Below are 25,399 nucleotides of genomic sequence, written 5' to 3'. Positions count from 1 at the left end.
AACCAGGCTCGTGCACAGTCTAATCAACCTGCCAAGCCTCTTCCTCCTGCCAAACCTTCTCAGCCCTTTTGACTCCTCTCTCCAGGGCTTAGCCAGTCTTCCACCCTCATTGCCTCTCCCTCAACCAATCGGGGGCAGGCTCCACATTTTTCTCAGCCGTTGGGAGGTCATCACATCGGACCAGTGGGTCCTCAACATCATCCGCCACGGCTACTCTCTCAACTTCCAGACTCTTCCACCAGACAATCCTCCCGTAGAGTCTGCTTCTCTTTCAACTCAAACCCCCCTCCTCCTGAGGGAGGTCCAATCCCTCCTTCTCCTCAATGCCATCGAAGAAGTACCTCTGGAACAAAGGGGCCGGGGATTCTACTCCCGTTACTTTCTGGTTCCAAAAAAGACAGGAGACCTACGTCCCATTCTCGATCTCAGGGACCTCAACAAATGTCTTGTCAAGGAGAAGTTCAGAATGCTCTCCCTTGCCACGCTTTACCCTCATCTCTCTCAGAACGACTGGCTATGTTCCCTGGACCTCAAAGAGGCCTACACTCACATACCAATCAATCCAGCTTCACGTCGCTACCTAAGATTCCAGGTGCACCATCGCCATTATCAGTACAAAGTGCTACCTTTTGGCCTCGCTTCATCACCCAGAGTGTTCACCAAATGCCTCATTGTGGCGGCGGCCTTCCTCAGGTCTCACAACCTCCAGGTGTTTCCCTACTTGGACGATTGGTTGGTGAAAGCACCTACGTCTCCGCTTGTGCTACAAGCCACTCATCAGACCATCTCTCTCCTCCACCTCCTGGGGTTCGAGATCAACTACCCCAAGTCGCATCTGCTTCCCACGCAGCGCCTTCAGTTCATTGGAGCAGTTCTCGACACCACACTAATGAGGGCGTTTCTCCCCTCCGACCGTCAGCGGAACCTGCTCCGCCTGTGTCATCAGGTGCTCCTTCATCACTCCATTTCTGCCAGACAGATGATGGTCCTCCTGGGCCACATGGCCTCGACGGTGCATGTGCTTCCCCTGGCACGACTCCACCTCAGGACACCTCAATGGACTCTGGCCAACCAATGGTCGCAGACCTCGAACCTTCTTTCTCATCCCATCTCTGTGACATCGTCTCTTCAGCAATCTCTACAATGGTGGTTGAACTCCTCAAATCTTTCCAGGGGCCTTCTTTTTCATCTGCCCCCGCATTCCATGACCATCACCACGGATGCCTCCCCTTATGCATGGGGAGCTCACCTGGGAGACCTACGCACCCAAGGTCTTTGGACCCCGCAGGAGCGTCTTCATCACATCAATTTCCTGGAACTACGAGCCATGTTCTATGCTCTGAAGGCCTTCCAGCACCTTCTTTGCCCTCAGGTTCTGCTCCTGTGCACGGACAACCAAGTTGCCATGTACTACATCAACAAACAGGGCGGCACCGGATCTCGCCTCCTTTGTCAGGAGGCTCTTCGCATTTGGACCTGGGCCACGGCCCGCAGTCTCTTCCTCAAGGCTGTCTACATCCAGGGCGAACAGAACTCCCTGGCCGACAATCTCAGCCGCATCCTTCAACCTCACGAGTGGACTTTGGACCCTCCCACGCTCCACTCCATCTTTGCTCGCTGGGGCACTCCGCAGGTGGACCTATTTGCAGCTCCTCACAACCATCAGCTGCCCCAGTTCTGCTCCAGACTCTTCTCTCCTCATCGTCTGGCCCCGGATGCTTTCCTTCTCGACTGGACGGATCGGTTCCTCTATGCCTTTCCTCCTCTACCTCTGATGTTGCGGACTTTATCCAAACTCCGCAGGGACGGAGCCACCATGATCCTCATAGCTCCCCGGTGGCCTCGTCAACACTGGTTCTCCCTCCTGCTTCAGCTCAGCTCCAGGGATCCCATTCCTCTACCTGTGTTTCCTACTCTACTTACACAGCAACATCAGTCTCTACTACATCCCAATCTGTCTTCGCTCCACCTGACAGCTTGGTTTCTCTCGGGCTGACCTCTTCAGGAAATCTGTCTCAGCCTGTCCGTCTCATTTTGGACGCCTCCAGGAAACCGACCACCCTCCAATGTTACCATCAGAAGTGGACCAGGTTCTCCTCTTGGTGCCTCCGTCATCATCACAATCCCACCTCTTTAGCGGTGGAAACTGTTCTGGACTACTTGCTCTCCCTGTCCAACGCAGGCCTCAAGTCTACCTCTATCAGAGTCCATCTCAGTGCCATCACGGCTTTTCATGAACCTGTCTTAGGAAAACCTCTCACGGCTCACCCTCTGGTTTCCCGATTCATGAGGGGCCTCTTCAACATCAAACCACCTCTGAAGCCTCCTCCGGTCGTCTGGGACCTGAATGTGGTTTTATCTGCCCTCATGAAACCTCCCTTTGAGCCGCTTGCCACAACTTCGCTCAAATTTCTGACATGGAAGGTTCTTTTCCTCATCGCCATCACCTCTGCCAGGAGGGTTAGTGAGCTTCATGCACTGGTTGCCGATCCACCGTTCACTATTTTTCACCATGACAAGGTGGTTCTGCGCACCCATCCAAAGTTCCTTCCAAAGGTGGTCTCAGCTTTTCACCTCAACCAGTCCATTGTGTTGCCTGTTTTCTTTCCGAAACCTCATTCACATCCCGGAGAACAGGCATTGCACAGTCTTGACTGCAAGCGTGCCCTGGCTTACTATCTTGATCGTACAAGGGCTCACCGCTTGTCCCCTCAGCTCTTCCTGACCTTCGACCCAAATCGTTTGGGTCGACCGGTCTCTAAACGGACGCTATCCAACTGGCTTGCAGCTTGCATCGCGTTCTGTTACGCTCGGGCCGGTCTGTCACTAGACGGCGCTGTCACGGCCCACAGGGTAAGAGCTATGGCCGCTTCTGTTGCTTTCCTCCGTTCCACACCCATTGAGGAAATCTGCAAGGCGGCCACCTGGTCCTCAGTTCACACATTCACTACTCACTACTGTCTGGATGCTTTCTCCAGACGGGATGGGCACTTCGGCCAATCTGTACTTCAGAATTTATTTTCCTAATGGCCAACCATCCCTCCTCCCTCTTTGTTAGCTTGGAGGTCACCCATGCGTAAAGAATATGCTGCCTGCTTGTCCTGGGATAAAGCACAGTTACTTACCGTAACAGGTGTTATCCAGGGACAGCAGGCAGATATTCTTACGTCCCACCCTCCTCCCCGGGTTGGCTTCTTAGCTGGCTTATACTAACTGGGGACCACGCTCTCCTCCGTCGGGCGGGAAGGCACTCGCGCACGCGCGGTGCGGCCAACTAGAACTTTCTAGTAAAAAGGTCCGTACCGTGGGCTCCGTCGGTGACGTCACCCATGCGTAAAGAATATCTGCCTGCTGTCCCTGGATAACACCTGTTACGGTAAGTAACTGTGCTTTAGATCAATTGATGAACCTGCTGAAACAGAATGAATGAATTAAAGGTTTCTAGAACTCCAAGGTACTGCTCCACTAAGCTGGGCTCAGGGATTTTGGCAGGAAGTGAGTTGATTGCAGGGATGTTTAAGTGGCGTTGGGTGAAAATCCTGTCATTTAATGAATCAAAAGAGAGATGTGTACATTAGATCAAATGATAGCCCTACTAAAACAGAATGAATGAATGGAGTTCTAGAAACCTGTACAAGTACCGCTCCACTAAGCTGGGAAGAGAGATTTTGGCAGGAAGTGAGTAGATTGCAGGGATCTTTAAACCGGGTTGGGTGAACATCCTGTCAATCGATGAATCAAAAGAGAGAAGATAAGTATATTAGATCAAATGATAGCCCTACTGAAACAGAATGAATGAATGGGGTTCTAGAATCCTTTAAAGTTCCGCTCCACTGAGCTGGGCTCAGGGATTTTGGCAGGAAGTGAGTTGATTGCAGGGATGTTTAAGTGGGGTTGGGTGAAAATCCTGTCATTTAATGAATCAAAAGAGTCAAGATGTGTATATTAGATGTATTGAAAGCCCTACTGAAACAGAATGGATGAATGGGGCTATAGAAACCTTTAAAGGTCCTGCACCACTGAACTAGGAGGAGGGATATTGGCAGGAAGTTGAGGTCAATGCAGGGATGTTTAAAACAGTTTGGGTGAATGTCCTGTCAGTCAATGAATCCTTAAAGGTACCGCTCCACTGAGCTGAGGAGAGAGATTTTAGCGAGGAGTAAGTTGATCGCAGAGATGTTTAAGCCGGGTTGGGTGAAAATCCTGTTAGTCAATGAATCAAAAGAGAGAAGGTATGTATGTAGAGTAGTTGAAAGCCCTAAATAAAAAGAAGAGATGAATGGGGCTATATAAACCTTTAAAGGTTCCTCTCCAGTGAGCTGGGAGGAGGGATTTTGGCAGGGAGTGAGTTGATCGCCGGGAGGTATAAAGCCTAGTTCGGTGAAAACCCTGTCAGTCAATGAATCAAAAGAGAGAAGTGTATATTAGATCAAATGATAGCCCTACTGAATCAGAATGGATGAATGGGGCTATATAAACCTTTAAAGGTACCGCCCCACTGAGCTGAGAACAGATTGATCGCAGGGATGTTTAAGCCGGGTTGGATGAAAACCCTGTCAGTCAATGAATCAAAAGAGAGAAGTGTATATTAGATCAAATGATAGCCCTACTGAAACAGAATGGATGAATGGGGCTATATAAACCTTTAAAGGTTCCACCCCACTAAGCTAAGAACAGAGATTGATTGCTGGGATGTTTAAGCCGGGATGGATGAAAACCCTGTCAGTCAATGAATCAAAAGAGACAAGATGTGTATATGAGTTCAAATGATAGCCCTACTGAAATAGAATGGATGAATGGGGCTATATAAACCTTTAAAGGTACCGCCTCACTGAGTTGAGAACAGAGATTTTAGCCAGGAGTGAGTTGATCACAGGGATGTTTAAGCCGGGTTGTGTGAAAATCCTGTCAGTCAATGAATCAAAAGAGACAAGATGTGTATATGAGTTCAAATGATAGCCCTACTGAAATAGAATGGATGAATGGGGCTATATAAACCTTTAAAGGTACCGCCTCACTGAGCTGAGAACAGAGATTGATCGCCGGGATGTTTAAGCCGGTTTGGATGAAAACCCTGTCAGTCAATGAATCAAGAGAGAGAAGAAGTGTATATTAGATCAAATGATAGCCCTACTTAAACAAAATGAATGAATGGGGCTCTTTAAACCTTTAAAGGTACCGCTCTACTGAGCTGGGAAGAGGAATTTTGGCAGGGAGTGAGTTGATCGCAGAGATGTTTAAGCCGAGTTAGGTGAAAATCCTGTCAGTCAATGAATCAAAAGAGAGAAGATGTATATATTAGATTAAATGATAGCACTAGTGAAACAGAATGAATGAATGGTGTTCTAGAAACCTTTAAAGGTTTCACTCCACTGAGTTGGGAAGAGAGATATTGGCAGGAACTGAGTAGATTGCAGGGATCTTTAAGCCGGGTTGGGTGAAAATCCTGTAAGTCAATGAATCAAAAGAGAGAAGATATGTATGTAGAGTATTTGAAAGCCCTAGTTAAAAAGAAGAGATGAATGGGGCTATATAAACCTTTAAAGTTACCGCTCCACTGACGTGGGAGGAGGGATTTGGGCAGGAAGTTAGTTGATCGCAGGGATGTGTAAAGCCGTTTGGGTGAAAATCCTGTCAGTCAATGAATCAAAAGAGACCAGATGTGAATATTTGATCAAATGATAGCCCTACTGAAACAGAATGGATGAATGGAGCTGTATAAACCTTTAAAGGTACCGCCCCACTGAGTTGGGAAGAGAGATATTGGCAGGAAGTGAGTTGATTGCAGGGATGTTTAAGCCGGGTTGTGTGAAAATCCTGTCAGTCAATGAATCAAAAGAGACAAGATGTGTATATTAGATCAAATGATAGCACTACTGAAACTGAATGGATGAATGGGGCTATATAAACCTTTAAAGGTACCGCCCCCACTGAGTTGAGAACAGAGATTTTAGCCGGGAGTGAGTTGATCACAGGGATGTTTAAGCCGGGTTGTGTGAAAATCCTGTCAGTCAATGAATCAAAAGAGACAAGATGTGTATATGAGTTCAAATGATAGCCCTACTGAAATAGAATGGATGAATGGGGCTATATAAACCTTTAAAGGTACCGCCCCACTGAGCTGAGAACAGAGATTGATCGCCGGGATGTTTAAGCCGGTTTGGATGAAAATCCTGTCAGTCAATGAATCAAAAGAGAGAAGAAGTGTATATTAGATCAAATGATAGCCCTACTTAAACAAAATGAATGAATGGGGCTCTTTAAACCTTTAAAGGTGCTCTACTGAGCTGGGAAGAGGAATTTTGGCAGGGAGTGAGTTGATCGCAGAGATGTTTAAGCCGAGTTAGGTGAAAATCCTGTCAGTCAATGAATCAAAAGAGAGAAGATGTATATATTAGATTAAATGATAGCACTAGTGAAACAGAATGAATGAATGGTGTTCTATAAACCTTTAAAGGTTTCACTCCACTGAGTTGGGAAGAGAGATATTGGCAGGAACTGAGTAGATTGCAGGGATCTTTAAGCCGGGTTGGGTGAAAATCCTATAAGTCAATGAATCAAAAGAGAGAAGATATGTATGTAGAGTATTTGAAAGCCCTAGTTAAAAAGAAGAGATGAATGGGGCTATATAAACCTTTAAAGTTACCGCTCCACTGACGTGGGAGGAGGGATTTGGGCAGGAAGTTAGTTGATCGCAGGGATGTGTAAAGCCGTTTGGGTGAAAATCCTGTCAGTCAATGAATCAAAAGAGACCAGATGTGAATATTTGATCAAATGATAGCCCTACTGAAACAGAATGGATGAATGGAGCTGTATAAACCTTTAAAGGTACCGCCCCACTGAGTTGGGAAGAGAGATATTGGCAGGAAGTGAGTTGATTGCAGGGATTTTAAAGCCGGGTTGGGTGAAAATCCCGTTAGTCAATGAATCAAAAGAGAGAAGGTATGTATGTAGAGTAGTTGAAAGCCCTAATTAAAAAGAAGAGATGAATGGGGCTATATAAACCTTTAAAGGTTCCTCTTCAGTGAGCCAGGAGGAGGGATTTTGGCAGGGAGTGAGTTGATCACCGGTAGGTATAAAGCCGAGTTGTGTGAAAACCCTGTCATTCAATGAATCAAAAGAGAGAAGTGTATATTAGATCAAATGATAGCCCTACTGAAACAGAATGGATGAATGGGGCTATATAAACCTTTAAAGGTTCCACCCCACTAAGCTAAGAACAGAGATTGATTGCTGGGATGTTTAAGCCGGGTTGTGTGAAAATCCTGTCAGTCAATGAATCAAAAGAGACAAGATGTGTATATGAGTTCAAATGATAGCCCTACTGAAATAGAATGGATGAATGGGGCTATATAAACCTTTAAAGGTACCGCTCCACTGAGTTGAGAACAGAGATTTTAGCCAGGAGTGAGTTGATCACAGGGATGTTTAAGCCGGGTTGTGTGAAAATCCTGTCAGTCAATGAATCAAAAGAGACAAGATGTGTATATGAGTTCAAATGATAGCCCTACTGAAATAGAATGGATGAATGGGGCTATATAAACCTTTAAAGGTACCGCTCCACTGAGTTGAGAACAGAGATTTTAGCCGGGAGTGAGTTGATCACAGGGATGTTTAAGCCGGGTTGTGTGAAAATCCTGTCAGTCAATGAATCAAGAGAGAGAAGAAGTGTATATTAGATCAAATGATAGCACTACTTAAACAAAATGAATGAATGGGGCTCTTTAAACCTTTAAAGGTTCTTCCTCAGTGAGCTGGGAGGAGGGATTGTGGCAGGGAGTGAGTTAATCGCCGGTAGGTATAAAGCCGAGTTGGGTGAAAATCCTGTCAGTCAATGAATCAAAAGAGAGAAGAAGTGTATATTAGATCAAATGATAGCCCTACTTAAACAAAATGAATGAATGGGGCTCTTTAAACCTTTAAAGGTACCGCTCTACTGAGCTGGGAAGAGGAATTTTGGCAGGGAGTGAGTTGATCGCAGAGATGTTTAAGCCGAGTTAGGTGAAAATCCTGTCAGTCAATGAATCAAAAGAGAGAAGATGTATATATTAGATTAAATGATAGCACTAGTGAAACAGAATGAATGAATGGTGTTCTATAAACCTTTAAAGGTTTCACTCCACTGAGTTGGGAAGAGAGATATTGGCAGGAACTGAGTAGATTGCAGGGATCTTTAAGCCGGGTTGGGTGAAAATCCTATAAGTCAATGAATCAAAAGAGAGAAGATATGTATGTAGAGTATTTGAAAGCCCTAGTTAAAAAGAAGAGATGAATGGGGCTATATAAACCTTTAAAGTTACCGCTCCACTGACGTGGGAGGAGGGATTTGGGCAGGAAGTTAGTTGATCGCAGGGATGTGTAAAGCCGTTTGGGTGAAAATCCTGTCAGTCAATGAATCAAAAGAGACCAGATGTGAATATTTGATCAAATGATAGCCCTACTGAAACAGAATGGATGAATGGAGCTGTATAAACCTTTAAAGGTACCGCCCCACTGAGTTGGGAAGAGAGATATTGGCAGGAAGTGAGTTGATTGCAGGGATTTTAAAGCCGGGTTGGGTGAAAATCCCGTTAGTCAATGAATCAAAAGAGAGAAGGTATGTATGTAGAGTAGTTGAAAGCCCTAATTAAAAAGAAGAGATGAATGGGGCTATATAAACCTTTAAAGGTTCCTCTTCAGTGAGCCAGGAGGAGGGATTTTGGCAGGGAGTGAGTTGATCACCGGTAGGTATAAAGCCGAGTTGTGTGAAAACCCTGTCATTCAATGAATCAAAAGAGAGAAGTGTATATTAGATCAAATGATAGCCCTACTGAAACAGAATGGATGAATGGGGCTATATAAACCTTTAAAGGTACCGCCCCACTGAGTTGAGAACAGAGATTTTAGCCGGGAGTGAGTTGATCACAGGGATGTTTAAGCCGGGTTGTGTGAAAATCCTGTCAGTCAATGAATCAAAAGAGACAAGATGTGTATATGAGTTCAAATGATAGCCCTACTGAAATAGAATGGATGAATGGGGCTATATAAACCTTTAAAGGTACCGCTCCACTGAGTTGAGAACAGAGATTTTAGCCAGGAGTGAGTTGATCACAGGGATGTTTAAGCCGGGTTGTGTGAAAATCCTGTCAGTCAATGAATCAAAAGAGACAAGATGTGTATATGAGTTCAAATGATAGCCCTACTGAAATAGAATGGATGAATGGGGCTATATAAACCTTTAAAGGTACCGCCCCACTGAGTTGAGAACAGAGATTTTAGCCGGGAGTGAGTTGATCACAGGGATGTTTAAGCCGGGTTGTGTGAAAATCCTGTCAGTCAATGAATCAAAAGAGACAAGATGTGTATATGAGTTCAAATGATAGCCCTACTGAAATAGAATGGATGAATGGGGCTATATAAACCTTTAAAGGTACCGCTCCACTGAGTTGAGAACAGAGATTTTAGCCAGGAGTGAGTTGATCACAGGGATGTTTAAGCCGGGTTGTGTGAAAATCCTGTCAGTCAATGAATCAAAAGAGACAAGATGTGTATATGAGTTCAAATGATAGCCCTACTGAAATAGAATGGATGAATGGGGCTATATAAACCTTTAAAGGTACCGCTCCACTGAGTTGAGAACAGAGATTTTAGCCAGGAGTGAGTTGATCACAGGGATGTTTAAGCCGGGTTGTGTGAAAATCCTGTCAGTCAATAAATCAAGAGAGAGAAGAAGTGTATATTAGATCAAATGATAGCCCTACTTAAACAAAATGAATGAATGGGGCTCTTTAAACCTTTAAAGGTTCTTCCTCAGTGAGCTGGGAGGAGGGATTGTGGCAGGGAGTGAGTTAATCGCCGGTAGGTATAAAGCCGAGTTGGGTGAAAATCCTGTCAGTCAATGAATCAAAAGAGAGAAGAAGTGTATATTAGATCAAATGATAGCCCTACTTAAACAAAATGAATGAATGGGGCTCTTTAAACCTTTAAAGGTTCCACCCCACTAAGCTAAGAACAGAGATTGATTGCTGGGATGTTTAAGCCGGGTTGGATGAAAACCCTGTCAGTCAATGAATCAAAAGAGAGAAGTGTATATTAGATCAAATGATAGCCCTACTGAAACAGAATGGATGAATGGGGCTCTTTAAACCTTTAAAGGTACCGCTCCACTAAGCTGGGAAGATGGATTTTGGCAGGAAGTGAGTTGATTGTAGGGATCTTTAATCCTGGTTGGGTGAAAATCCTGTCAGTCAATGAATCAAAAGAGACAAGATGTGTATATTAGATCAAATGATAGCACTACTGAAACTGAATGGATGAATGGGGCTATATAAACCTTTAAAGGTACCGCCCCACTGAGCTGAGAACAGAGATTGATCGCCGGGAGTGAGTTGATCACAGGGATGTTTAAGCCGGTTTGGATGAAAACCCTGTCAGTTAATGAATCAAGAGAGAGAAGAAATGTATATTAGATCAAATGATAGCCCTACTTAAACAAAATGAATGAATGGGGCTCTTTAAACCTTTAAAGGTACCGCTCTACTGAGCTGGGAAGAGGAATTTTGGCAGGGAGTGAGTTGATCGCAGAGATGTTTAAGCCGAGTTAGGTGAAAATCCTGTCAGTCAATGAATCAAAAGAGAGAAGATGTATATACAGTGGTGCCTCACACAACGAACTTAATTGGTTCCAGGAGCAAGTTTGTTATGTGAAACGTTCGTTATGTGAAACGCGTTTTCCCATAGGAATACATGTAAAAAAAAATAATTCGTTCTGCAGCATAAAATATGCTAAGATGACATAAAAAAAGATAAATTTTTGGTTATTATTTTTATTTAGATACATCTAAAAACATAATTGTTTTTTAAAACAACACACATTTTTTAAATTTAAAGACAGACTAAGTAGAGTCTAATTTTACAGTGAGAGAGGGCAGAGTCTCAGCGGCAAAAACTGGGACTTAACTGTTCATTTTTTTTTTTTTCTACCGTGTTTCCCCGATGATAAGGCAGGGCCATCAAATAAGACAGCCCCCCCTTTTTAGAAAAAAATGTAAAATAAGGCACCCCCCCGCAAATAAGCCACCCACCGATACCTGCGCTTACCCGAATCGGGTGGTACGGTGGGTGACTCCGTGTGGTCCTTGGCACCCCCGACACGATCGGGGCAAGAGGGAGCTCAAGCCCTCTTGCCCCCCCGACTCCCCGACACGATCGGGGCAAGAGGGAGCCCAAGCCCTCTTGCCCCCCGACCCCCCGACACGATCGGGGCAAGAGGGAGCTCAAGCCCTCTTGCCCCCCCGACTCCCCGACACGATCGGGGCAAGAGGGAGCCCAAGCCCTCTTGCCCCCCGACTCCCCGACACGATCGGGGCAAGAGGGAGCCCAAGCCCTCTTTCCCCCCCGACTCCCCGACACGATCGGGGCAAGAGGGAGCCCAAGCCCTCTTGCCCCCCCCGACTCCCCGACACGATCGAGGCAAGAGGGAGCCCAAGCCCTCTTGCCCCCCGACTCCCCGACACGATCGGGGCAAGAGGGAGCCCAAGCCCTCTTGCCCCCCCGACTCCCCGACACGATCGGGGCAAGAGGGAGCCCAAGCCCTCTTGCCCCGCCGATTCCCCAACTCCCCGACAATATCGGGCCAGGAGGGAGCCCAAGTCCTCCTGGCCACGGCGACCCCCTAACCCCACCCTGCACTACATTACGGGCAGGAGGGATCCCAGGCCCTCCTGCCCTCGACGCAAACCCCCCCTCCCCCCAACGACCGCCCCCCCCAAGAACCTCCGACCGCCCCCCCAGCCGACCCGCGACCCCCCTGGCCGACCCCCACGACACCCCCAACCCCCTTCCCCGTACCTTTCTGTAGTTGGCCGGACAGACGGGAGCCAAACCCGCCTGTCCGGCAGGCAGCCAACGACGGAATGAGGCCGGATTGGCCCATCCGTCCCAAAGCTCCGCCTACTGGTGGGGCCTAAGGCGCCTGGGCCAATCAGAATAGGCCCGGGAGCCTTAGGTCCCTCCTGGGGGCAGGGCCTGAGGCACATGGTCGGGTTGGGCCCATGTGCCTCAGGCCCCGCCCCCAGGAGGGACCTAAGGCTCCCGGGCCTATTCTGATTGGCCCAGGCGCCTTAGGCCCCACCAGTAGGCGGAGCTTTGGGACGGATGGGCCAATCCGGCCTCATTCCGTCGTTGGCTGCCTGCCGGACAGGCGGGTTTGGCTCCCGTCTGTCCGGCCAACTACAGAAAGGTACGGGGAAGGGGGTTGGGGGTGTCGTGGGGGTCGGCCAGGGGGGTCGCGGGTCGGCTGGGGGGCGGTCGGAGGTTCTTGGGGGGGGGCGGTCGTTGGGGGGAGGGGGGGTTTGCGTCGAGGGCAGGAGGGCCTGGGATCCCTCCTGCCCGTAATGTAGTGCAGGGTGGGGTTAGGGGGTCGCCGTGGCCAGGAGGACTTGGGCTCCCTCCTGGCCCGATCGTGTCGGGGAGTCGGGGGGGCAAGAGGGCTTGGGCTCCCTCTTGCCCCGATCGTGTCGGGGAGTCGGGGGGGCAAGAGGGCTTGAGCTCCCTCTTGCCCCGATCGTGTCGGGGAGTCGGGGGGGCAAGAGGGCTTGGGCTCCCTCTTGCCCCGATCGTGTCGGGGAGTCGGGGGGGGCAAGAGGGCTTGAGCTCCCTCTTGCCCCGATCGTGTCGGGGAGTCGGGGGGGCAAGAGGGCTTGGGCTCCCTCTTGCCCCGATCGTGTCGGGGAGTCGGGGGGGCAAGAGGGCTTGGGCTCCCTCTTGCCCCGATCGTGTCGGGGAGTCGGGGGGGCAAGAGGGCTTGGGCTCCCTCTTGCCCCGATCGTGTCGGGGAGTCGGGGGGGGGGCAAGAGGGAGCCAGGCGGAGAGAGGGCAGTTAAGCGCAGTGCCTGCGCGGAAGGATGCAGCTCGGGCGACTTCGTTGTGTGAAACGAAGTTCGTTGTACGAATCAAGACATAAAGTTCGTTGTGCGCAGCGTTCGCTGTGCGAGGCGTCCGTTATGCGAGGCACCACTGTATTAGATTAAATGATAGCACTAGTGAAACAGAATGAATGAATGGTGTTCTAGAAACCTTTAAAGGTTTCACTCCACTGAGTTGGGAAGAGAGATATTGGCAGGAAGTGAGTTGATTGCAGGGATCTTTAAGCCGGGTTGGGTGAAAATCCTGTCAGTCAATTAATCAAAAGAGAGATGTGTATATTAGATCAAATGATAGCCCTACTGAAACAGAGTGGATGAATGGGGCTATATAAACCTTTAAGGGTACCGCCCCACTGAGCTGAGAACAAAGATTTTAGCAGGGAGTGAGTTGATCGCAGGGATTTTTAAGCCGGGTTGGGTGAAAATCCTGTCAGTCAATGAATCAAAAGAGACAAGATGTGTATATTTGATCAAATGATAGCCCTACTGAAACAGTGGATGAATGGGGCTATATAAACCTTTAAGGGTACCGCCCCACTGAGCTGAGAACAAAGATTTTAGCAGGGAGTGAGTTGATCGCAGGTATGTTTAAGCCGGGTTGGGTGAAAATCCTGTCAGTCAATGAATCAAAAGAGACAAGGTGTGTATATTTGATCAAATGATAGCCCTACTGAAACAGAATGGATGAATGGAGCTATATAAACCTTTAAAGGTACCGCCCCATTGAGTTGGGAAGTGAAATATTGGCAAGAAGTGAGTTGATTGCAGGGATCTTAAAGCCGGGTTGGGTGAAAATCCTGTCAGTCAATTAATCAAAAGAGAGATGTGTATATTAGATCAAATGATAGCCCTACTGAAACAGAGTGGATGAATGGGGCTATATAAACCTTTAAGGGTACCGCCCCACTGAGCTGAGAACAAAGATTTTAGCAGGGAGTGAGTTGATCGCAGGGATTTTTAAGCCGGGCTGGGTGAAAATCCTGTCAGTCAATGAATCAAAAGAGACAAGATGTGTATATTTGATCAAATGATAGCCCTACTGAAACAGAGTGGATGAATGGGGCTATATAAACCTTTAAGGGTACCGCCCCACTGAGCTGAGAACAAAGATTTTAGCAGGGAGTGAGTTGATCGCAGGTATGTTTAAGCCGGGTTGGGTGAAAATCCTGTCAGTCAATGAATCAAGAGAGAGAATAAGTGTATATTAGATCAAATGATAGCCCTACTGAAACAGAATGAATGAATGGGGCTCTTTAAACATTTAAAGGTACCGCTCTACTGAGCTGGGAAGAGGAATTTTGCCAGGGAGTGAGTTGATCGCAGAGATGTTTAAGCCGGGTTGGGTGAAAATCCTGTCAGTCAATGAATCAAGAGAGAGAATAAGTGTATATTAGATCAAATGATAGCCCTACTGAAACAGAATGAATGAATGGGGCTCTTTAAACCTTTAAAAGGTACCGCTTCGCTGAGCTGGGAGTAGGTATTATGGCAGGAAGTGAGTTGATTGCAGTGATCTGTAAAGCCCGGATGAGTGAAAATCCCGTCAGTCAACGAATCAGTGGAGACAGTGCTGGTGAGGAAAGAAGAGAGAGAGGCCTTTAAAAATACAGCATTATGAGAAATAGACAAAATTCCAAATACTGTTTGAAAAGTACAAAACACTTTTACATGAAAAAGAGAGAATTACAATTCAATAAAGCACAGAATATATTACCAAAAAAGAGACAAGATGTGTATATAGATGAATTGAAAGCTCTACAGAATCAGAATGGATGAATGGGGCTATATAAACCTTTAAAGGTACCGCCCCACTGAGCTGAGAACAGTGATTTAGCAGGGTGTGAGTTGATCGCAGGGATGTTTAAGCCGGGTTAGGTGAAAATCCTGTTAGTCAATGAATCAAAAGAGAGAAGATATGTATGTAGAGTAGTTGAAAGCCCTAATTAAAAAGAAGAGATGAATGGGGCTATATAAACCTTTAAAGGTTCTTCTTCAGTGAGCTGGGAGGAGGGATTGTGGCAGGAAGTGAGTTGATTGCAGGGATCTTTAAGCCGGGTTGGGTGAAAATCCTGTCAGTCAATTAATCAAAAGAGAGATGTGTATATTAGATCAAATGATAGCTCTACTGAAACAGAGTGGATGAATGGGGCTATATAAACCTTTAAAGGTACCGCCCCACTGAGCTGAGAACAGTGATTTAGCAGGGAGTGAGTTGATCGCAGGGATGTTTAAGCCGGGTTGGGTGAAAATCCTGTTAGTCAATGAATCAAAAGAGACCAGATGTGAATATTTGATCAAATGATAGCCCTATTGAAACAGAATAGATGAATGGAGCTGTATAAACCTTTAAAAGTTTCACTCCACTGAGTTGGGAAGAGAGATATTGGCAGGAACTGAGTAGATTGCAGGGATCTTTAAGCCGGGTTGGGTGAAAATCCTGTAAGTCGATGAATCAAAAGAGAGAAGATATGTATGTAGAGTATTTGAAAGCCCTAGTTAAAAAGAAGAGATGAATGGGGCTATATAAACCTTTAAAGTTACCGCTCCACTGACGTGGGAGGAGGGATTTGGGCAGGAAGTTAGTTGATCGCAGGGATGTGTAAAGCCGTTTGGGTGAAAATCCTGTCAGTCAATGAATCAAAAGAGACCAGATGTGAATATTTGATCAAATGATAGCCCTACTGAAACAGAATGGATGAATGGAGCTGTACAAACCTTTAAAGGTACCGCCCCACTGAATTGGGAAGAGAGATATTGGCAGGAAGTGAGTTGATTGCAGGGATTTTAAAGCCGGGTTGGGTGAAAATCCTGTTAGTCAATGAATCAAAAGAGAGAAGGTATGTATGTAGAGTAGTTGAAAGCCCTCATTAAAAAGAAGAGATGAATGAGGCTATATAAACCTTTAAAGGTTCCTCTTCAGTGAGCCGGGAGGAGGGATTTTGGCAGGGAGTGAGTTGATCGCCGGTAGGTATAAAGCCGAGTTGTGTGAAAACCCTGTCATTCAATGAATCAAAAGAGAGAAGTGTATATTAGATCAAATGATAGCCCTACTGAAACAGAATGGATGAATGGGGCTATATAAACCTTTAAAGGTACCGCCCCGCTGAGTTGGGAAGAGAGATATTGGCAGGAAGTGTGTTGATTGCAGGGATTTTAAAGCCGGGTTGGGTGAAAATCCTGTCACTCAATGAATCAAAAGAGAGAAAAAGTGTATATTAGAACTCCAAGGAACTGCTCCACTAAGATGGGCTCAGGGATATTGGCAGGAAGTTGAGATCAATGCAGGGATGTTTAAAACAGGTTGGGTGAATGTCCTGTCTGTCAATGAATCCTTAAAGGTACCGCTCCACTGAATTGAGAAGAGAGATTGGCAGGAAGTGAGTTGATTGCAGAGATCTTTAAGCCAGGTTGGGTGAAAATCCTGTCAGTCAACGAATCAAAAGAGAGAAGTGTATATTAGATCAAATGATAGCCCTACTGAAACTGAATGGATGAATGGGGCTATATAAACCTTTAATGGTACCGCCCCACTGAACTGAGAAGAGAGATTTTAGCAGGGAGTGACTTGATCGCAGGGATGTTTAAGCCGGGTTGGATGAAAACCCTGTCAGTCAATGAATCGAGAGAGAATAAGTGTATATTAGATCAAATGATAGCCCTACTGAAACAGAATGAATGAATGGGGCTCTTTAAACATTTAAAGGTACCACTCTACTGAGCTGGGAAGAGGAATGTTGGCTTTACTGGGACAGGTCGGGGGACGAGCATCTTGGTTTTCCCCGGACCTTTATGCAGACGAGGGTGAGTAGTTTGCCTGCCATTTGCAAGAACATAACATAAGAAATGCCGCTGCCTGGTCAAACCAGTGGTCCATCCTGCCCAGCAGTCTGCTCACGCGGCGGCCCTCAGGTCAAAGACCAGTGCTCTAAATGAGTCCAGCCTCATCTGTGTACGTTCCAGTTTAGCAGGAACTTGTCCAACTTTGTCCTGAAACCCTAGAGGGTGTTTTCCCCTATAACAGACTCTGGAAGAGCATTCCAGCTTTCCACCACTCTCTGGGTGAAGAATAATTTTTTTATGTTTGTACGGAATCTATCCTCTTTCAACTTTAGAGAGTGCCCTCTCGTCCTCCCTACCTTGGAGAGGGTGAACAGTCTGTCTTTCTCTACTAAGTCTATTCCCTTTAGTATTTTGAACGTTTCGATCAAGTCCCGCCTCAGTCTCCTCTTTTCAAGGGAGAAGAAGTCCAGTTTCTCCAATCTCTCACTGTACGGCAACTCCTCCAGCTTCTTAACCATTTTAGTCGCTCTTCTCTGGACCCTTTCGAGTAGTACCGTGTCCTTCTTCATGTACAGCGACCAGTGCTGGACACAGTATTCCAGGTGAGGGCGCACCATGGCCCGCTACAGTGGCATAATAACCCTCTCCGATCTGTTTGTGATCCCCTTCTTAATTATTCCTAGCATTCTGTTCGCCCTTTTTGCTGCCCCCGTGCATTCTGCAGACGGCTTCGTTGACTTGTAGATCAGAACTCCCAAGTCTCTTTCCTGGGAGGTCTCTCCAAGTACCGCCCTGGACATCCTGTATTCATGCATGAAATTTTTGTTCCCGACATGTATCACTTTACATTTATCCATGTTGAACCTCATTTGCCATGTCGATGCCCATTTCTCAAGCTTGATTATGTCACGTTGCAGATCTTCACAATCCCCCTGTGTCTTCATTACTCTGAATAACTTCGTATCGTCCGCAAATTTAATCACCTCACTCATCATAACAGTGTCCAGATCGTTTATAAAGATGTTGAAGAGCACAGGTCCAAGCACCGAGCCCTGCAAGATGTGAGTATTGGGTGAATATTTCTTTGTTTGTTTTTAACCTTTTTTTTTCCCTTTTAGAACATTCTCAATTGACCTACCCTGTGAATCAAATTCAGCCCACCTTGCAAGATGTTGAAGATGAGACAGTGGACCAGACAGTGTTCACACAGCAATCATGCCCTTTGTCTCCTCAATTTGCCCTGCCGAGTGTCCCCTTGAGGGCGAGGGAGGTCCTAGGGAAAGGGTGTGTGAGGGCCCGTTGGGACAGGCAAGCTCGGGACGCACATAAGAATTGCCGCTGTTGGGTCAGACCAGTGGTCCATCGTGCCCAGCAGTCCGCTCACGCGGCGGTCCTTGGTCAAAGACCAGCGCCCTAACTGAGACTAGCTCTACCTGAGTACGTTCTGGTTCAGCAGGAACTTGTCTAACTTTGTCTTGAATCCCTGGCGGGTGTTTTCCCCTATGACAGAATCAGGAAGAGCATTCCAGTTTTCTAACACTCTCTGAGTGAAGAAGAACTTCCTTACATTCGTACGGAATCTATCCCTTTTCAATTTTAGAGAGTGCCCTCTCATTCTCCCTACCTTGGAGAGAGTGAACAACCTGTCCTTATCTACTAAGTCTATTCCCTTCAGTACCTTGAATGTTTCATTTATGTCCCCTCTCAATCTCCTCTGCTCGAGGGAGAAGAGGCCCAGTTTCTTTAATCTTTCGCTGTATGGCAAATCCTCCTGCCGCTTAACCATCTTAGTTGTTCTTTTCTGGACCCTTTTGAGTAGTACCATGTCCTTCTTCATGTACGGCGACCAGTGCTGGACGCAATACTCCAGGTGTGGGCACACCATGGCCCGGTACAGCGGCATGATAACCTTCTCCGATCTGTTCGTGATCCCCTTCTTTATCATTCCTAGCATTCTGTTCGCCCTTTTTGCCGCCGCCGTATTGTGTGGACGGCTTCATTGACTGGCCACTCATAACTCCCAAGTCTCTTACCTGGGAGGTCTCTCCAACTACTGCCCCGGACATCCTGTATTCGTGCATGAGATTTTTGTTACATGCATCACTTTACACTTATCCACGTTGAACCTCATCTGCCATGTTGATGCCCATTCCTCGAGCATGATTACGTCACGTTGTGGATCTTCATAATCCCCCTGTGTCTTCACTACTGTGAATAACTTTGTATCATCTGCAAATTTAATCACCTCACTCGTCTTACCAATGTCTAGATCATTTATAAAGATGTTGAAGAGCACGAGTCCAAGCACCGAGCCCTGCGGTACCCCACTGGTGACGCTCTTCCAGTGTAAGTATTGTCCATTTATCCCCCCACTCTGTTTCCTATGATCCAGCCAGTTTTTAATCCACGTGAGTATTTCACCCTCCATTCCATGGCTTGCAATTTTCCGAAGTAGTTGTTCATGCGGAACCTTGTCAAACGCCTTCTGAAAATCCAGATATACAATGTCGATCGCGTCGCCCTTGTCTATCTACTTGTCTATCTACTTGTCGCCCTTTACTCCCTGAAAGAAGTGCAGCAAGTTCGTCAAACACGATCTGCCTTTGCTAAAACCGTGCTGACTGGTCCTCGTCAGCCCATGTCTATCAAGGTGATCAATGATGTGGTCCTTTATTAGCGCCTCTACCATCAGGTCAGATTCACCGGTCTGTAGTTTCCCGGATCTCCCCTCGAACCTTTCTTGAAGATCGGTGTAACATTTGCCAGCTTCCAGTCTTCCAGAATCTTTCCCAATTTGATTGATTGGTGAGGGTGCACAAGCAATGTCTCAGAATATTGCTAGCCTTACCACAGTGATGCAGATTCACACTAATGCAATGCTTGATCTCCATAGGCAGAACCAGGATCTCCATCAAATTGTAATGGATCTCCAGAGGCAGAATCTTGCGCCGATAAATATGATTGTGGAGCAACAGAGGCATAACCAGGGGATGATGAAGGAGGTCGTTAGACACAGTGAGGCTTTGCATAACTTAATGCTGTCCCGCACTGTGACCCCCACTTGTACTCCACAAGCTTCATTAAGTACGTTATTCAATTTGTATACTTGTTTAGATTTTTACTATTTAGGTCAATGGACCAGACTACGATAACAATATGTGCAATGCTTGATCTCCACAGGTTCAAACCATCATGTGTATACTGTGGCTCCACCAGCGGAACACCCTATGGCTCCCCATGCTTCACCCAAAATGGCACCAAAAGTATCTTCAAGCCCTATCATACATTGTGCGTATCCTCCCTGTTTGATGTTAAGCACGCCTCTACCCCCCCTTCAGCATATGTGTACACCATTCCACATTGTAATTTCTCCTTTCAATGTCTGAAACATACAAATATATCCACTGATTTATATTCACAAGTTCGAATCCTATGGCTCCTCATGCGTCCACCACAATAGCACATCTCATGTTCAAGCCCTATCGTACGTGGCAAGTAACTGCCATGTGCAAGATGTTCAAACCCCTACAATCCTTAACCATTGTTATTTCTACCATTTCTGGGGTGCGAGATAATAATCTGGACACCGCTTTTTCTCCACAGGTTCAAACAATGTATATAGTTTGGCCCCAGCTGCGGAACCACCCATAGCTACACTTGTGTCCCCCTCTATCCCATCATACGCAGTAAGTAACCTCCGTGTGCAAGATCTTCAAACCCCTACCCTCTTCCAGCTTATGTGTACCCCATTCCTAATTGTGATTTCTCCTTTGAAGATACCAAGATACCAGTGCTTCTTGGCGGGCAGCACACACGTTTCATGGATGGTCATCTCCATCATACGCGGGTAAGTTTTTTAAGTTTAATGGGTTTCTTTTGTCCTATCTTATGTATTGAAGGTGCCACCCACTGTCTGTCACTAAGTCATTGTGGTCTATTGTATAAACTAGGACCCACAACGTCTACGCCTGTGCAACCAACTAGGCCACCTAATGGCCTCGCAGATGCTGTGTATCGAGGTATGTGGCGCTCATATGCTTCCCTTTCTTTCATTTATATATAGGTTTTTGCAATCCTTATCCCCTTTTTTTTCCTCTTGCCTTCAGCGCTCTCAGCAATCTATAGTGAGGACACAGAGTTGCACCCATTCTAATGAGTTTCAGCGTGGGACACTGCTAATAAGGATACCACTGTTGTTTTGTGTGGACTACCCAAACAATTTTCCCGAAATTCATATCTTGTGCACCTGTTGTTTTTATGTGTTTGCACATGCCAAGAGATCCTTGAGACTGGGCTACGATCCTTTGGTGCATTGTTAAAGTTTTAAGACTGGGGATTTTGGGAAATAATTTTTTTTTATATTTTACCTTCATCTAGGCCATACCCCTGCCAACATATGCTCACACAACCAGGGTCGCAACTGGGCCCAGAGAAGCTGGCCATCAAGGTATGTAGCGGTCTATGGCCTACATTCATTTCTTTGTTGTTTTTAAGCCTCCCTCACACATTTTTCTGGGTTTTTTTTTCTGTTCTCTTCAGCACAAGAGTAACGAGCCTTGTTTAGTAGTTCAGCGTGGGACAGTGTGGACCCTTGATTTGATGTTGAATCATCCCCGAATTCAACAGAACCTTCATCTTTTGTGCATTCTAAGTTTTACTTGGAGTGCGTATCCTATGAGATCCTCGTGCCGGTGAGGATCCTTTTTTTCAGGTTACAACTGCCTTAATTGTGCAATGTTTCCAGTAAGGCTTTTGAAACTTAGATGGAACGTATCTTTATTGCCGGCTCACAGTTCCTGTGTTTTTAATTAATTTTGTGTACACATTGCCATAGCATTTATATTTATAAGATTGGACAATAATCATTGACTTTAGGTGGATAGTTTTTAATCCGTACTCTTCCATCTGCTTGATTATACTGTATTACAACCATTTAATCTCTTCCCTTTCAGCAATAGCAGCAGGGTACCCAGAGTAACAACACTTGTGTTCAGGTTCAACGTCTGACTGCGTCAAGATGTGGACTCCTCCCCGATTTAAACACCCCATCATGTCATGATTTTTTCTAGCAACTAGCCACACAAAAAGCCAACACAGACACACAAGCAGTGTAAGCACAGAAACAAGTGAGCATGTATGCAAACAAACTTGAACATGCAAACAATCACATGAGCTGTGCTCTGCATGCTTTTTCCTCTTCTAACATTCCTGAACAAGTATCTGCATGACCTAAGCAAAACAGGAACCTTTAAACCTTTAAATTTCAAGCATTGATTTGAGCACGGTTTTTAAGCCAGAGATCTTTTCTCCCTATTGGAAGGAGTTTTTCTCTCTAGCTGTGTTTCTGGAGCGGACTTTAGAACTACGTTGGGTGAAAATCCTGTCAGTAAATGAATCAAAAGAGACCAGATGTGAATATTTGATCAAATGATAGCCCTACTGAAACAGAATAGATGAATGGAGCTGTATAAACCTTTAAAAGTTTCACTCCACTGAGTTTGGAAGAGAGATATTGGCAGGAACTGAGTAGATTGCAGGGATCTTTAAGCCGGGTTGGGTGAAAATCCTGTAAGTCAATGAATCAAAAGAGAGAAGATATGTATGTAGAGTATTTGAAAGCCCTAGTTAAAAAGAAGAGATGAATGGGGCTATATAAACCTTTAAAGTTACCGCTCCACTGACGTGGGAGGAGGGATTTGGGCAGGAAGTTAGTTGATCGCAGGGATGTGTAAAGCCGTTTGGGTGAAAATCCTGTCAGTCAATGAATCAAAAGAGACCAGATGTGAATATTTGATCAAATGATAGCCCTACTGAAACAGAATGGATGAATGGAGCTGTATAAACCTTTAAAGGTACCACCCCACTGAGTTGGGAAGAGAGATATTGGCAGGAAGTGAGTTGATTGCAGGGATTTTAAAGCCGGGTTGGGTGAAAATCCTGTTAGTCAATGAATCAAAAGAGAGAAGGTATGTATGTAGAGTAGTTGAAAGCCCTAATTAAAAAGAAGAGATGAATGGGGCTATATAAACCTTTAAAGGTTCCTCTTCAGTGAGCCGGGAGGAGGGATTTTGGCAGGGAGTGGGTTGATCGCCGGTAGGTATAAAGCCGAGTTGTGTGAAAACCCTGTCATTCAATGAATCAAAAGAGAGAAGTGTATATTAGATCAAATGATAGCCCTACTGAAACTGAATGGATGAATGGGGCTATATAAACCTTTAAAGGTACCGCCCCACTGAGCTGAGAACAGAGATTGATCGCAGGGGTGTTTAAGCCGGGTTGGATGAAAACCCTGTCAGTCAATGAATCAAGAGAGAGAAGATATGTATGTAGAGTAGTTGAAAGCCCTAGTTAAAAAGAAGAGATGAATGGGGCTATATAAACCTTTAAAGTTACCGCTCCACTGACGTGGGAGGAGGGATTTGGGCAGGAAGTTAGTTGATCGCAGGGATGTGTAAAGCCGTTTGGGTGAAAATCCTGTCAGTCAATAAATCAAAAGAGAGAAAAATTGTATATTAGATCAAATGATAGCACCTACTGAAACAGAATGAATGAATGGGGCTCTTTAAACCTTTAAAAGGTACCGCTTCGCTGAGCTGGGAGTAGGTATTATGGCAGGAAGTGAGTTGATTGCAGTGATCTGTAAAGCCCGGATGAGTGAAAATCCCGTCAGTCAACGAATCAGTGGAGACAATGCTGGTGAGGAAAGAAGAGAGAGAGGCCTTTAAAAATGCAGCATTATGAGAAATAGACAAAATTCCAAATACTGTTTGAAAAGTACAAAACACTTTTACATGAAAAAGAGAGAATTACAATTCAATAAAGCACAGAATATATTACCAAAAAAGAGACAAGATGTGTATATAGATGAATTGAAAGCTCTACAGAAACAGAATGGATGAATGGGAGTATATAAACCTTTAAAGGTACTGCTCCACTGAGCTAGGAGGAGGGATATTGGCAGGAAGTTGAGGTCAATCCAGGGATATTTAAAACAGGTTGGGTGAATGTCCTGTCAGTCAATGACTCAAAAGAGACCAAATGTGTATATTAGATCAAATGATAGCCCTACTGAAACTGAATGGATGAATGGGAATATATAAACCTTTAAAGGTACCGCTCCACTGAGCTGGGAGGAGGGATATTGGCAGGAAGTTGAGGTCAATCCAGGGATATTTAAAACAGGTTGGGTGAATGTCCTGTCAGTCAATGACTCAAAAGAGACCAAATGTGTATATTAGATCAAATGATAGCCCTACTGAAACTGAATGGATGAATGGGAATATATAAACCTTTAAAGGTACCGCTCCACTGAGCTGGGAGGAGGGATTTTGGCAGGAAGTGAGTTGATTGTAGGGATCTTTAATCTGGGTTGGGTGAAAATCCTGTCACTCAATGAATCAAAAGAGAGAAGAAGTGTATATTAGATCAATTGATGAACCTGCTGAAACAGAATGAATGAATTAAAGGTTTCTAGAACTCCAAGGAACTGCTCCACTAAGCAGGGCTCAGGGATTTTGGCAGGAAGTAAGTAGATTGCAGGGATGTTTAAGTGGGGTTGGGTGAAAATCCTGTTATTTAATGAATCAAAAGAGTCAATATGTGTATATTAGATAAATTGAAAGCCCTACTGAAACAGAATGAATGAATGGGAGTATATAAACCTTTAAAGGTACTGCTCCACTGAGCTAGGAGGAGGGATATTGGCAGGAAGTTGAGGTCAATCCAGGGATATTTAAAACAGGTTGGGTGAATGTCCTGTCAGTCAATGAATCCTTAAAGGTACCGCTCCACTGAACTGAGAAGAGAGATTTTAGCAGGGAGTGACTTGATCGCAGGGATGTTTAAGCCAGGTTGTGTGAAAATCCTGTCAGTCAATGAATCAAAAGAGACAAGATGTGTATATTAGATCAAATGATAGCACTACTGAAACTGAATGGATGAATGGGGCTATATAAACCTTTAAAGGTACCGCCCCACTGAGTTGAGAACAGAGATTTTAGCCGGGAGTGAGTTGATCACAGGGATGTTTAAGCCGGGTTGTGTGAAAATCCTGTCAGTCAATAAATCAAAAGAGACAAGATGTGAATATGAGTTCAAATGATAGCCCTACTGAAATAGAATGGATGAATGGGGCTATATAAACCTTTAAAGGTACCGCCCCACTGAGCTGAGAACAGAGATTGATCGCCGGGATGTTTAAGCCGGTTTGGATGAAAACCCTGTCAGTCAATGAATCAAGAGAGAGAAGAAGTGTATATTAGATCAAATGATAGCCCTACTTAAACAAAATGAATGAATGGGGCTCTTTAAACCTTTAAAGGTACCGCTCTACTGAGCTGGGAAGAGGAATTTTGGCAGGGAGTGAGTTGATCGCAGAGATGTTTAAGCCGAGTTAGGTGAAAATCCTGTCAGTCAATGAATCAAAAGAGAGAAGATGTATATATTAGATTAAATGATAGCACTAGTGAAACAGAATGAATGAATGGTGTTCTAGAAACCTTTAAAGGTTTCACTCCACTGAGTTGGGAAGAGAGATATTGGCAGGAAGTGAGTTGATTGCAGGGATCTTTAAGCCGGGTTGAGTGAAAATCCTGTCAGTCAATGAATCAAAAGAGAGAAGATGTATATATTAGATTAAATGATAGCACTAGTGAAACAGAATGAATGAATGGTGTTCTAGAAACCTTTAAAGGTTTCACTCCACTGAGTTGGGA

General features: G+C 45.4%; 1 long non-coding RNA gene across 1 annotated transcript in view; it reads right to left on the bottom strand.

Annotated features, from left to right (window-relative positions):
* The window catches only part of LOC117352506, a 96,911-nt gene extending 73,548 nt beyond the window's left edge, over positions 1-23,363 (bottom strand). Inside the window, exons 1-2 of the long non-coding RNA XR_004537699.1 lie at positions 23,221-23,363; positions 14,318-14,475 (exon numbers count right to left, since the gene is read on the bottom strand). This is a non-coding gene — a long non-coding RNA (uncharacterized LOC117352506). The remainder of the gene's footprint in view (positions 1-14,317; positions 14,476-23,220) is intronic.
* Between the last annotated feature and the right edge of the window lie 2,036 nt (positions 23,364-25,399).

This window comes from Geotrypetes seraphini, unplaced genomic scaffold (genome assembly GCF_902459505.1).
Source record: "Geotrypetes seraphini unplaced genomic scaffold, aGeoSer1.1, whole genome shotgun sequence".
NCBI classification, from domain to species: Eukaryota; Metazoa; Chordata; class Amphibia; order Gymnophiona; family Dermophiidae; genus Geotrypetes; species Geotrypetes seraphini.
This window is presented reverse-complemented; position numbering and strand designations above follow the sequence as displayed.